Source organism: Hemitrygon akajei, chromosome 16 (genome assembly GCF_048418815.1).
Source record: "Hemitrygon akajei chromosome 16, sHemAka1.3, whole genome shotgun sequence".
NCBI lineage: Eukaryota > Metazoa > Chordata > Chondrichthyes > Myliobatiformes > Dasyatidae > Hemitrygon > Hemitrygon akajei.
The window spans coordinates 43,171,529-43,183,966 of NC_133139.1; the positions used below are offsets into that span (position 1 = coordinate 43,171,529).

Genomic DNA, 12,438 nt, shown 5'->3' on the forward strand with positions numbered 1-12,438 from the left:
CTGTGTACACCTGCAGGTCACAGCGCCGACGACTGTTCACACCTGCAGGTCACAGCGCCGACGACTCTGTACACCTGCAGGTCACAGCGCCGACGACTGTTTACACCTGCAGGTCACAGCGCCGACAACTGTTTACACCTGCAGGTCACAGCGGTGACGACTGTGTACATCTGCAGTTCACAGCCCTTACGACTCTGTACACCTGCAGGTCACAGCGGTGACGACTGTTTACACCTGCAGGTCACAGCGCCGATGACTGTTTACACCTGCAGGTCACAGCCCTTACGACTGTGTACACCTGCAGGTCACAGCGCCGACGACTGTTTACACCTGCAGGTCACAGCGGTGACGACTGTGTACATCTGCAGGTCACAGCACTGACGACTGTGTACACCTGCAGGTCACAGCGGTGATGACTGTGTACACCTGCAGGTCACAGCGCCGACGACTGTTTACACCTGCAGTTCACAGCCCTTACGACAGTGTACATCTGCAGGTCACAGCCCTTACGACTCTGTACACCTGCAGGTCACAGCGCCGACGACTCTGTACACCTGCAGGTCACAGCGGTGACGACTCTGTACACCTGCAGGTCACAGCCCTTACGACTGTGTACACCTGCAGGTCACAGCACCGATGACTGTTTACACCTGCAGGTCACAGCGGTGACGACTGTGTACATCTGCAGGTCACAGCCCTTACGACTGTGTACACCTGCAGGTCACAGTGCCGAGGATTGTGTACACCTGCAGGTCACAGCGGTGACGACTCTGTACACCTGCAGGTCACAGCCCTTACGACTGTGTTCACCTGCAGGTCACAGCCCTTACGACTGTTTACACCTGCAGGTCACAGCACCGATGACTGTTTACACCTGCAGGTCACAGCTGTGACGACTGTGTACACCTGCAGGTCACAGCCCTTACGACTGTGTACACCTGCAGGTCACAGCCCTTACGACTGTGTACACCTGCAGGTCACAGCCCTTATGACTCTGTACACCTGCAGGTCACAGCCCTTACGACTGTGTACACCTGCAGGTCACAGCGCCGAGGATTGTGTACACCTGCAGGTCACAGCCCTTACGACTGTTTACACCTGCAGGTCACAGCGCCGATGACTGTTTACACCTGCAGGTCACAGCACCGATGACTGTTTACACCTGCAGGTCACAGCTGTGACGACTGTGTACACCTGCAGGTCACAGCGCCGAGGATTGTGTACACCTGCAGGTCACAGCCCTTACGACTGTTTACACCTGCAGGTCACAGCGCCGATGACTGTTTACACCTGCAGGTCACAGCACCGATGACTGTTTACACCTGCAGGTCACAGCTGTGACGACTGTGTACACCTGCAGGTCACAGCCCTTACGACTGTGTACACCTGCAGGTCACAGCCCTTACGACTGTGTACACCTGCAGGTCACAGCCCTTATGACTCTGTACACCTGCAGGTCACAGCCCTTACGACTGTGTACACCTGCAGGTCACAGCGCCGAGGATTGTGTACACCTGCAGGTCACAGCCCTTACGACTGTTTACACCTGCAGGTCACAGCGCCGATGACTGTTTACACCTGCAGGTCACAGCTGTGACGACTGTGTTCACCTGCAGGTCACAGCCCTTACGACTGTGTACACCTGCAGGTCACAGCCCTTATGACTCTGTACACCTGCAGGTCACAGCCCTTACGACTGTTTACACCTGCAGGTCACAGCGCCGATGACTGTTTACACCTGCAGGTCACAGCCCTTACGACTGTGTACACCTGCAGGTCACAGCCCTTACGACTGTTTACACCTGCAGGTCACAGCCCTTACGACTCTGTACACCTGCAGTTCACCGCGCCGACGACTGTGTACACCTTCAGGTCACAGACCTTACGACTCTGTACACCTGCAGTTCACAGCGCCGACGACTGTGTACACCTGCAGGTCACAGCGCCGACGACTCTGTACACCTGCAGTTCACAGCGCCGACGACTGTGTACACCTGCAGGTCACAGCCCTTACGACTGTTTACACCTGCAGGTCACAGCCCTTACGACTCTGTACACCTGCAGTTCACAGCGCCGACGACTCTGTACACCTGCAGGTCACAGCCCTTACGACTGTTTACACCTGCAGGTCACAGCCCTTACGACTCTGTACACCTGCAGTTCACAGCGCCGACGACTCTGTACACCTGCAGTTCACAGCCCTGATGACTGTTTACACCTGCAGGTCACAGCCCTTACGACTGTGTACACCTGCAGGTCACAGCGGCGATGACTGTTTACACCTGCAGGTCACAGCTGTGACGACTGTGTACACCTGCAGGTCACAGCCCTTACGACTGTGTACACCTGCAGGTCACAGCCCTTACGACTGTGTACACCTGCAGGTCACAGCCCTTACGACTGTGTACACCTGCAGGTCACAGCGCCGATGACTGTTTACACCTGCAGGTCACAGCCCTTACGACTGTTTACACCTGCGGGTCACAGCCCTTACGACTGTGTACACCTGCAGGTCACAGCGCCGATGACTGTTTACACCTGCAGGTCACAGCTGTGGCGACTGTGTACACCTGCAGGTCACAGCCCTGACGACTGTGTACACCTGCAGGTCACAGCCCTTATGACTGTGTACACCTGCAGTTCACAGCGCCGATGACTGTTTACACCTGTAGGTCACAGCTGTGACGACTGTGTACACCTGCAGGTCACAGCGGTGTCGACTGTGTACATCTGCAGGTCACAGCGCCGATGACTGTTTACACCTGCAGGTCACAGCGCTTACGACTGTGTACACCTGCAGGTCACAGCCCTTACGACTGTGTACACCTGCAGGTCACAGCGCCGAGGATTGTTTACACCTGCAGGTCACAGCGCCGATGACTGTTTACACCTGCAGGTCACAGCGCTTACGACTGTGTACACCTGCAGGTCACAGCCCTTACGACTGTGTACACCTGCAGGTCACAGCGGTGACGACTGTGTACATCTGCAGGTCACAGCGGTGACGACTGTGTACATCTGCAGGTCACAGCGCCGATGACTGTTTACACCTGCAGGTCACAGCCCTTACGACTGTGTACACCTGCAGGTCACAGCCCTTACGACTGTGTACACCTGCAGGTCACAGCGCCGACGACTGTGTACACCTGCAGGTCACAGCGCCGAGGATTGTGTACACCTGCAGGTCACAGCCCTTACGACTGTGTACACCTGCAGGTCACAGCGGTGACGACTGTGTACATCCTCAGACTCTGCCACATCTTTTTCTGATATGGAAGCCATCTTCACCAGCTCTATGATCTGATTATCAGTCAGATTGGTCAGACTGGGCACCATTGGGGTGAGTGTTTGTGAGTCTGGTATGACTTTCACCTGATTTTTCTCTCCTCTTTTTTGGACACCAATAAGCCATAGCTGTAGCATATGATGTCCTTTACCCTCCCACATCTATTCTAGCTATTCCTTGCTTTGTGCCCAGGCCACTGGCAAACAAAACAAACCCTCTAGGACATCACAGCAGCTGCATCCACTGCATCTACTTGACAATTTCTCTTGCACTTTCTTTGGTCTATCTCACTGGCCCATGAAACTATTACAGAGTAGGTAAACCCCACTGCTATCCCTAGATCTAAAACTTCCTGGTGGGCTGAGCTCAGGCCTTCCTTCATCATTTTCAGGAAGACTGGGTCGTCCTTCCCTGGATTATCCAACCTGGAATATTCCTCATACGCTCGATGTTTACCTTTTGCATTATCCATGGCTGTCTCATCAGCTCTTTGAATCATTACCATTATCGCTCCTGTTACGTACCCCGTAACTGGGTGTCTAACCAGCAGAGAAAGAAGTATCCGTTGGAGTCTGATCCGACTCTTTTCAAACAGTGTTTATTAGTAAAATATACAAATCAATATCAACAATGCAAATATATAGATAATACACGTTAGCAATACTAAACCTAAAAGTGTGGGTATAATAATAATCAATAATAAACAAGCTCTATCAATGTCTAGGGGATAATGAATTGTCATATGTGAATATAAAGTTCAGTTCACTTCATACGGGCTGAGGTAGTTGTTGGTTCTTGTGTTTTAATCGTTGGAGAGAGAGAGAGAGAGAGAGCGAACAAACAGTGACAGCTATTGTCAGGCAAACCTTCCTTTACGTTCTTGATCCGTCGATGTGTTGTTGTGGCCATTCAGGTATGACCCCTCTGTCCTTCAGCTAGACCGTTCTTCTGTGGTGGACTCGTCACTCTGGCATGAGTGGACACACACACAAGCCCCCACCGGCCCTGCTGTAACACTGTGAGTTAAACTGACCGATCCTTCGTTCGGTCCCCGATGCCCCACACCTTCTCGTGGGTTCCAACACTCAAGCAGTGCTCACTAGTGTGTCTCCTGGTGTGTCTGAGGGGTGTCTCCCCAGACCTCACTTTTATCCCCACTCACAGGGTCTCAGGTGTCAATCAGTTTTGAATGGCTTTGTCCATCAAACCAGCCCGCTCTGGCTGTCCACTGAGGAATTTTAATGAACAGAATAGTATAAGGTAAACAATCCTTCTCAGAAGCCATAAGTCTTTCAGAAGTCATAATATGGTGGAACAACAAGCCTTTTGTTATTTTAAATCTTTTGTATTTTAAATCTTTCTTCATTGCTGGCATTCCCTGCAGTTGCCCTTGTACTATCCCACACCCCCAGACCACAGATTCTTCGGGCACTTTGCTATTAGCAACATGTGTATATCTTTACGATGCATCAGGAAAATTTCAAACATTTCCTTGAGCGTGCACCAGAATTCTGAATTAACCTCATGCGATTCTAAGTGAGGGCAACTCTGACAAGATTGTTTCTTCCCAGGGTTGAAGAGCTTATGAATGGCCGTAATCAGTAAGGGGTTGGCTCGGATCATTAGCGTTCTCAGCCTGAAATTGCCAAACTAACAGATATATCTGGGTAAAGCCCTGAAATATCTCCACACTATTTCCCACACTACATAAAATTGAAATGACAGGTACCAGTTAAACAACACATTTTTAAAACTGCAGAATATGTTCTCCACAATCTGCCACTGTTGAGCATTAGAACTCATGATGCCTGCTGTATTCCTTTGAAATTACACTCGCAAAACACATATGCTAAAATAAAGCTCCCCATACGGCCACTCTGGTGTCCCGAATCATCGGTAATCACCCTTCGCAACTGGTGGCTCTGTCTCACCAAATTAACACACGAAGTTTCGTCTTACATAAACACAATAAAAGTAGTGTTTACATCTGCTTTTATATCTGCCACTTCAGCTCCATTAAAAATATTCACCCACTTGGACTACTAAGATCATTGGCCACAGGACAGGTCGCACAAAAGTATCTCAGTCCTGACACCAGATGTTGCTGTGTGAATGAAATCTCCGTAGAAAAGTACCGGTAGGGACAAAGCAGCTTTCGTATTAGACAACACCAGGTACAGCAGGCATCATATAGATGAAAGGTCTGGCTGGCCAAGTGTGGGGCTCCATATTTTATGTGCCAAATACACGACAATGCTTTCTTTGAAACTACACACAAACTTCACACCTCCTGATTTGCACCCACGCCACAGATATCCAAATGGATTTTAATCAGCATTGCCTGGTCTGGGATTCATGGCTATTGTTCAGAGCTGCACCCCAAACTAAATCCACAATACATATTCAGATGTGAAGACTGGTAGCCAAACTCATTAGCTAAATATAAATATGCTAAACCCAAAAATTGTTCTAACAATTATTTGCTGAAATATTCTGTAAGCACAAATGCATTCCATCTTGCCCAAGAATTTATTTTCTAACTATGATGGTGGTCATTCCTAAAAATTATATCTCCAATAAATGTTTGCAAGCTGTGTCATGTCTTAGTATTGAATGTTCTTGCTTACATTTTCACTGCAGTTGAAAAGTTGAAAAGGGAGAAGAGGCCTGTGGCAGAAAGAATGGCGAAGGCAGCTACTCATAATAATATAATACATGTCATAAACACGAGGCTCGGTGCAGATGCTGGAAATCCAGAGCAACACACACAAAATGCCAGAGGAACTCAGCAGGTCAGGCAGCACCTACACCATTGAATAAAGAGTCAACATTTCAGGTTCAGACCCTTCTTCAGGACTGAGAGGGAAGGGGAAAGATGTCAGAATCAAAAGGTGGGTGGAGGGAAAGGAGGCTAGCTGGAAAGTGATACGTGAAGCCAGAGGGGTGGGAAAGATGGCTGGAGAAGAAACAATTTCATAAGAGAAAGTGTGTGTTGAAGAATGTTTGTTACAAGTGAATCCAATATTTATTTTGGAACTTTTTAAATAGCGCAGTACATTAATAAACATTGATAATTGTGTAATTTTCCATAGTCTTCACGACAAATGGACTAAGAGATGGAATGAGCGAATGGCCTGAAAAAGATAATTTTCTCAAAATGGCAATACTGGCTGAATGGCTGTCTCCTGTGTCAGGAACAGTAAAATTTAGGACTAAATGAAGTTAAACCAGGTCAACTATTACACAGTAATCTTTTTTTCTTAGCAATATTTTTATTGTTTTTTAATAAATCAAGAAAGCATAGTACCAAGGAGGTTTGTGCAGTACATAACAAATGTAACAGATGTTCAATTCACATCTATGAAAGAGATGCACCCATAGTACAATCATGCTTTGGTTGCCTCCCTGCCTCGACCTACCCCTCCCAATTCCCACCTCCAAGCCATCATTGCATTAGCAAAAAGGGTTAAACAGAACCTTTATCCCCCACAGAGCTGCAATGGTATAGAGAAGGTGTATTTTCCTAACACATAAACTGTTGTAGGTTTACACGTCTGAGTTCATAGAATTTTACCGGACAATGCTAAAAGTCAGGGAGTTATGTGCAGAGGAAAGGAAGAAGGGATGAACCTTTAGTTTGGCTGGGAATTCTGAAAATATTCAAGAAAGGGTCCCCACACCTTTTGGAACTTTGTGTCTGAATTGAGAATTGAGTAATGGATCTTCTCAAGGTATAGACTGGGCATGATATCCCTAAGCTACTGAGCATGAGTGGGTGGGGCAGCATCCCTCCACCTGAGCAAGACTGCGCGCCTGGCCAAAAGAGAGGCAAGGTGCCCAGAAGAACAATCAAAGGGTTAGGTTCCAGATTATAATTAAGTATTTGGGATAGGGTTTGGAAAACATCTTTCCAGTATTTTTCCAAGCTAGGGCATGTCCAGTACATGTGAACAAGAGAAGCCTCGCCCCTTTTGCCATAGAGACCACTATACTTTCTGAACTGAACCCATACTCTCAGGGTGTGCCTGATAACAGGATTAGCAATTGGTTTAGGCTTAAGAAAAGGGAATGTGAATCCAAGAAGTGCGGAAATAGAGAAATTCTTAATAGAGTTCAGCTCCATTGCCACCCATATTGGGCAATCAGATTGGTTGTGGAAATGAGACCAAAAGATGATATAGCTGCCCAGTAATAATAGCAGAAATTGGGCAGAACCATGCCCCCAACACTTGTAGATTTTTGAAGATGGACCTTATTCAGTCGAGGACGCTTGCCCTTCCATAAGTAGGATGATATGACTGAGTCTAGCAAGTCAAAGAAGACTTTAGCGATGAAAATTGGTATGGATTGAAAAAGGTATAAGAATTTAGGAAGGATGTTCATTTTGACAACATTAATTCGGCCCATTAGGGACATGGACAGGGTGACCACTGTTGTTCTGTATGATATAACAAATTAGTGCAATTTTATCCAAAAAGACACTTATAATTCCTTGTTACTGTGATGCCAAGGTAAGTAAATTGGTTATTCATTACCTTAAAAGGGAGGTTATAGAACTCTGACGCTTGTGTTTCTCCATTTATTGGAAAAAGTTCACTCTTGCGTAAATTAAGTTTATATCCTGAAAACAGGCTAAATTTGTTAAGGAGTGAGAACGTGGGGGGGGGAGAGGGTAAGGAGGTGATCAGGTTTGATATAAAAAGTCAAAGATCATCAGCATAAAGGGAGACTTTGTGCTCAGCTCCCTCCCTCCAAATCCCCGTCAGATCCGCACGACTGCGGAACGCAGTCGCCAGTGGCTTTATGACCAGATCGAAAAGGGGCACCCTTGGCGGGTTCCACGCTTGAGATTAAAAGGATGGGATTGATGAAAGTTGGTCAAAACAGAGGCAGTGGGACACGAATATACCAGTTTAATCCACGTGATGAAACTTGTTCCAAAATCAAATTTTTCTGAAACAGAAAAGAGGTAATTCCATTCCACACAGTCGAATGCTTTCTCTGCGTCTAAGGAGATAACACATTCAAGAATCCCAACTGAAGGTGAGTATAAGATATTTAAAAGATGGCGTATAATAAAAAAGGGGAGGCAGTTTTTGACAAAACCGGTTTGGTCTTCAGAAATAATAGAGGGTAGGATGTTCTTCAATCTACAGACAAGAACATTAGCTAAGATTTTGACACCAACAATTAACAGAGAAATTGGCGTGTGTGAGGAGCACTCTGTTGGATCTTTGCCTCTTGTTGCTAGAAGAATGAATCATGCTTCATTAAATGATGCTGGCAGTTTACCTTGTTTAAACAAATCAGATAAAACCAAGGTTAGTTCCAGTGAGAGCAGTGACGACAATGATTTAAAGAATTCTACAGGGAACCCATCGGGTCCTGGAGATTTACCAGTCTGCAGTGACGAGATGGCTGAGGATATTTCCTCTAATGATATTGGCTCATTCAGTCTCATTTTGAGATCAGGAGAGAGTGTAGGGATATTTAAGCTCTTTAAAAAATTCTCGACCAAAATGTTATCATTTTGGATTCAGAGGTGTAAGGTTGGGAGTAAAAGTTCCTGAATGTGTCGTTGATTGCAGAGTGATTCGAAGTGATGCTTCCGTTTTCCATTCGAAATTTTGTGATGTGTTGTTTGGCTTTGAAGCCCCTTAATTGGTTGGCTAAAAATTTACCAGGTTTGTCACCATGAATATAGAACCAGCTCTTGCTCTTCAAGAGTTGGCGTTCAATTGGGTGAATGGAAATAAGGTCAAATTTAATTTGGAGTTCTACTCGTTTTCTGTACAGCTCTGGATTTTTAATTTGAGCATATTGTTGGTCTATTTCTTTAATTTGATTGGCCAGGTCAAGTCACTCTTTGTGGTTCTTTCTTTTCATATTCACAGTGTAGAAAATTTTTTGACCTGCGGTATGCTTTCAAAGCGTCACAAACAAACAGGCTTGAGGTTTCAGGTGACATATTGGTATTAAGGAAAAAGATTATCTGGTCCTCCATAAATTTTACAAAGTCATTATCTGACAGTAAGGTCGAATTAAAACATCAATGCTTATTTATTTGAGGAAGCCCAGGAAGAATTATAGACAGGACAACCAGAGCATTGTTTGATATCACTATGCTCTGATAAACACAGGAGCGGACCAATGGAATTAGCAGATTATCAATTAGAAAGTACCGGTAGTCAATTCTAGAAAAGGTGTGATTGAGAAGAAAAAATATTCTCTCTTATTTGGGTGGAGAAAGCACCATACATCAGAGATGCCATAGTTGGAGAGGAAGGACTGAATTAATGAGGCAGATTTGCTTCGTACACTGGGAATAGGAGACGATCGATCCAGCACTGGATCTAACCAACAGTTGAAGTCTCCGCCTAGTATGAGAAACCATGAACTCAAATCAGGCAGTGCAGAGAATAAAAAGATCAAATAACTCCACATCATCCAAGTTAGGAGCATGTATGTTAGCTAACACTACCTGTGTGTTATATAATTTCCCTGAGACAATGACAAAACGGCCGTTTGTATCTGATATTTTGTTGTGGAGCTCAAAGGGAACATTTTGATTTATGAGAATTGAGAACTCCTGGCTTTAGTCTGAAAAATGGAGTGAAAGTGCTGCCCCACCCATCGTGACATAAGATGGGAATTATCAGAACTGCGAATGTGTGTTGCTTGTAGAAATGCAACTGCAGTGTTAAACTGTTTGAGATGTGCGAACACCTTCCTTCTTTTAACAGGATGATTCAGCCCCATGACATTCCAGCTCACAAAAGTTAACGGAATAATCATTCTCCTTTAAAAAGGATACAGGTTGATAGGCATAAACGGTGTCACATTTTCGGGTATCAGCTCTAAGGCAAAAGAGTAATACAAAGAGAAACAGGGCAGAAGTAAATCCTGTATAACAAAGGACTTCTAAGGGTTCTTAAAACAAAACAGGCATTGGAGTACCCTTCCCCTCCATTCCTCCAACCCACAACAAGACAGCTGCCAGAGAATCTGGCAGCAAGCTCTTAAGAACAATAATCATCAACAGTACAACTTCCTGTCACGTGTAGCATCTTCAACTCTGTTATTGTTATTTAAAGGAAACAGAAAGCATTCAACACTCCTAAACTAACAATGTGCTTAGTGAGGTAAAACAATTCCCCCAAGGTTTATTAGACATGGCTCTAATAATTGAACCATAAAACAGAAATATAAACTGATATTTGAAAAAAATAAACAGACTTTACCCAGTGCTCTTCCCATGAAAGGTTGTAGACTTCACTAAATTGGAGGTAAAAGGAAATACTGGAGAGAGAGAGAGCAGACTGAATGAGTATTATTCCACCTATCGTGGTAGTCAGTACCTTCTTCGGCTGTCCATTGATTTTCGATGATGACTGAGGTCTGGGCAAGGTTGTATGGAAGACCTCAGTTGCCCATGCTGCAAGTCTCCCCTCTCCACGCCACCGATGTTGTCCAAGGGAAGTGCATTAGGACTCATACAGCTTGGCACCGGTGTCGTCGCAAAGCAATGTGTGGTTAAGTGCCTTGCTCAAGGAAACAACACACTGCTCAGCTAAGGCTCGAACTAGTGAGCTTCAGATCACTAGACCGACACCTTAATTACTTGGCCAAACACGACCAAGTCAGACCAGACCTCACTATCCAAGCACTGCAAACGTTACCTGGCAGAAGGTATGGGAAAAAATATTTTATGAAGAATCCAGTGTAGTGGGGAGGCTATTGATGTATTTCTGTGCTTCATCTACCGAGCATAGCCACTTCTTGTCACCGCTGGGAAGTGTAATGCAGAGCCGTGCAGGGTATAGAAGGGAAGTCCTGAATCCTCGGTTGTATAGCTCCATCATTACTTCTCTGTACTCGGCTCGCAGGCTCAAAACTTCGGGATAACAGTCCTCCACAACCCGAATCTGCTGGCCACGGTATTCTAACTTCCCACTCCGCCGGGCCTCCCTAACCAGGAGATCTTTAATCTGGTAGCGGTGAAATCGAAGAATAACTGGGCATGGTCTCTGTCCTGGGGCTGCTTTAGCTGCCAGTGAACGGTGGGGATGGGAGCATCTCCTTCCGAAAGATCTCACAAAGTAGACTGGAAAAACATTCAGCAGGACGCCTGCCTTCAATAGGTTCAGGCAGGCCCAGGATGCGTGGGTTCTGCCATCTGCTCCGGCCCTCCAAACGTAAATGCTTGGAAAGTCACTGGGCAAGACACAGAGGCAAGACAGAGAGTGAGGATGATCTCATAGACTAAACTGTATTTACTGCAGTGCATGAAGCCCAGCAGGCAAGGCATAATGAAGCAGTACATTGGACTGGGATCCTATCACCAGAACCGAAATATGGTTGAAGGAGAGGTCAACAGGCAACCCGATGTTCCTAGTACAGATGTTACAGGCACGATAGAGGTGGAAGTGGAAATAATAGAGGAGTTGCATTTCTGATTAGGGAAAACATCACATTGCAAGTGAAGGGAATAGTCTTGTGAGATCATCCAGTGATTCAGATTTATTTATCAAGTGTCATATGAAACATGCTGTGAAATGCGGCAATTGTGTTAACCAACACTTTATGCGAGACAATATCGGTGGAACAGGGGAACATGAAGTGGTGATCACTATGATAGGAATGCACTATAGCCAACCACCAAGTATTCACCAGAATCAGAGGATCAAATACATGGGGAGATTGCAGATCACTGTATGAATAAATCGGGCAGTGATAATGGATGATTTACGTTGACTAGGAATACATGGGGCTTGGATGGGGAGGAATTTACCAACTGTGTCCCAGAAACTTTATTCAAACAATCTCTAGGTGGTCTTACTAGAGAGGGGGCAACACTGGACCTCCTGTTGGGTATTGACGCAGGGCAAATGACTAAAGTATTTGGGGGGGAGCACTTGGGGGCTAATGAGAATAATCTTAATTTTTAAATCGTCATGGAAAAAGATAGGACTAGTGCACGAGTTAAAGACCAGAATTGGGTCAAGGCCATTTCTGAAGGTATTTGCCTAGAACTTGCAGAGGTAGAGTGGGAGGGGCACATAAAGGGACAGCTGGCAAGTGGGAAGGTTTTAAAAAGTGAGACGGGAAGAGATCAAGGTCCACATGTTCCTGAGGGAGTGAAGGGCAAAGGT

General features: G+C 45.8%; 1 protein-coding gene across 1 annotated transcript in view; it reads left to right on the forward strand.

The window, feature by feature from the left end:
- Window positions 1-12,438, forward strand: part of LOC140740002 (large ribosomal subunit protein eL37) — a 73,173-nt gene that overhangs the window by 40,178 nt on the left and 20,557 nt on the right. The window lies entirely within an intron of this gene.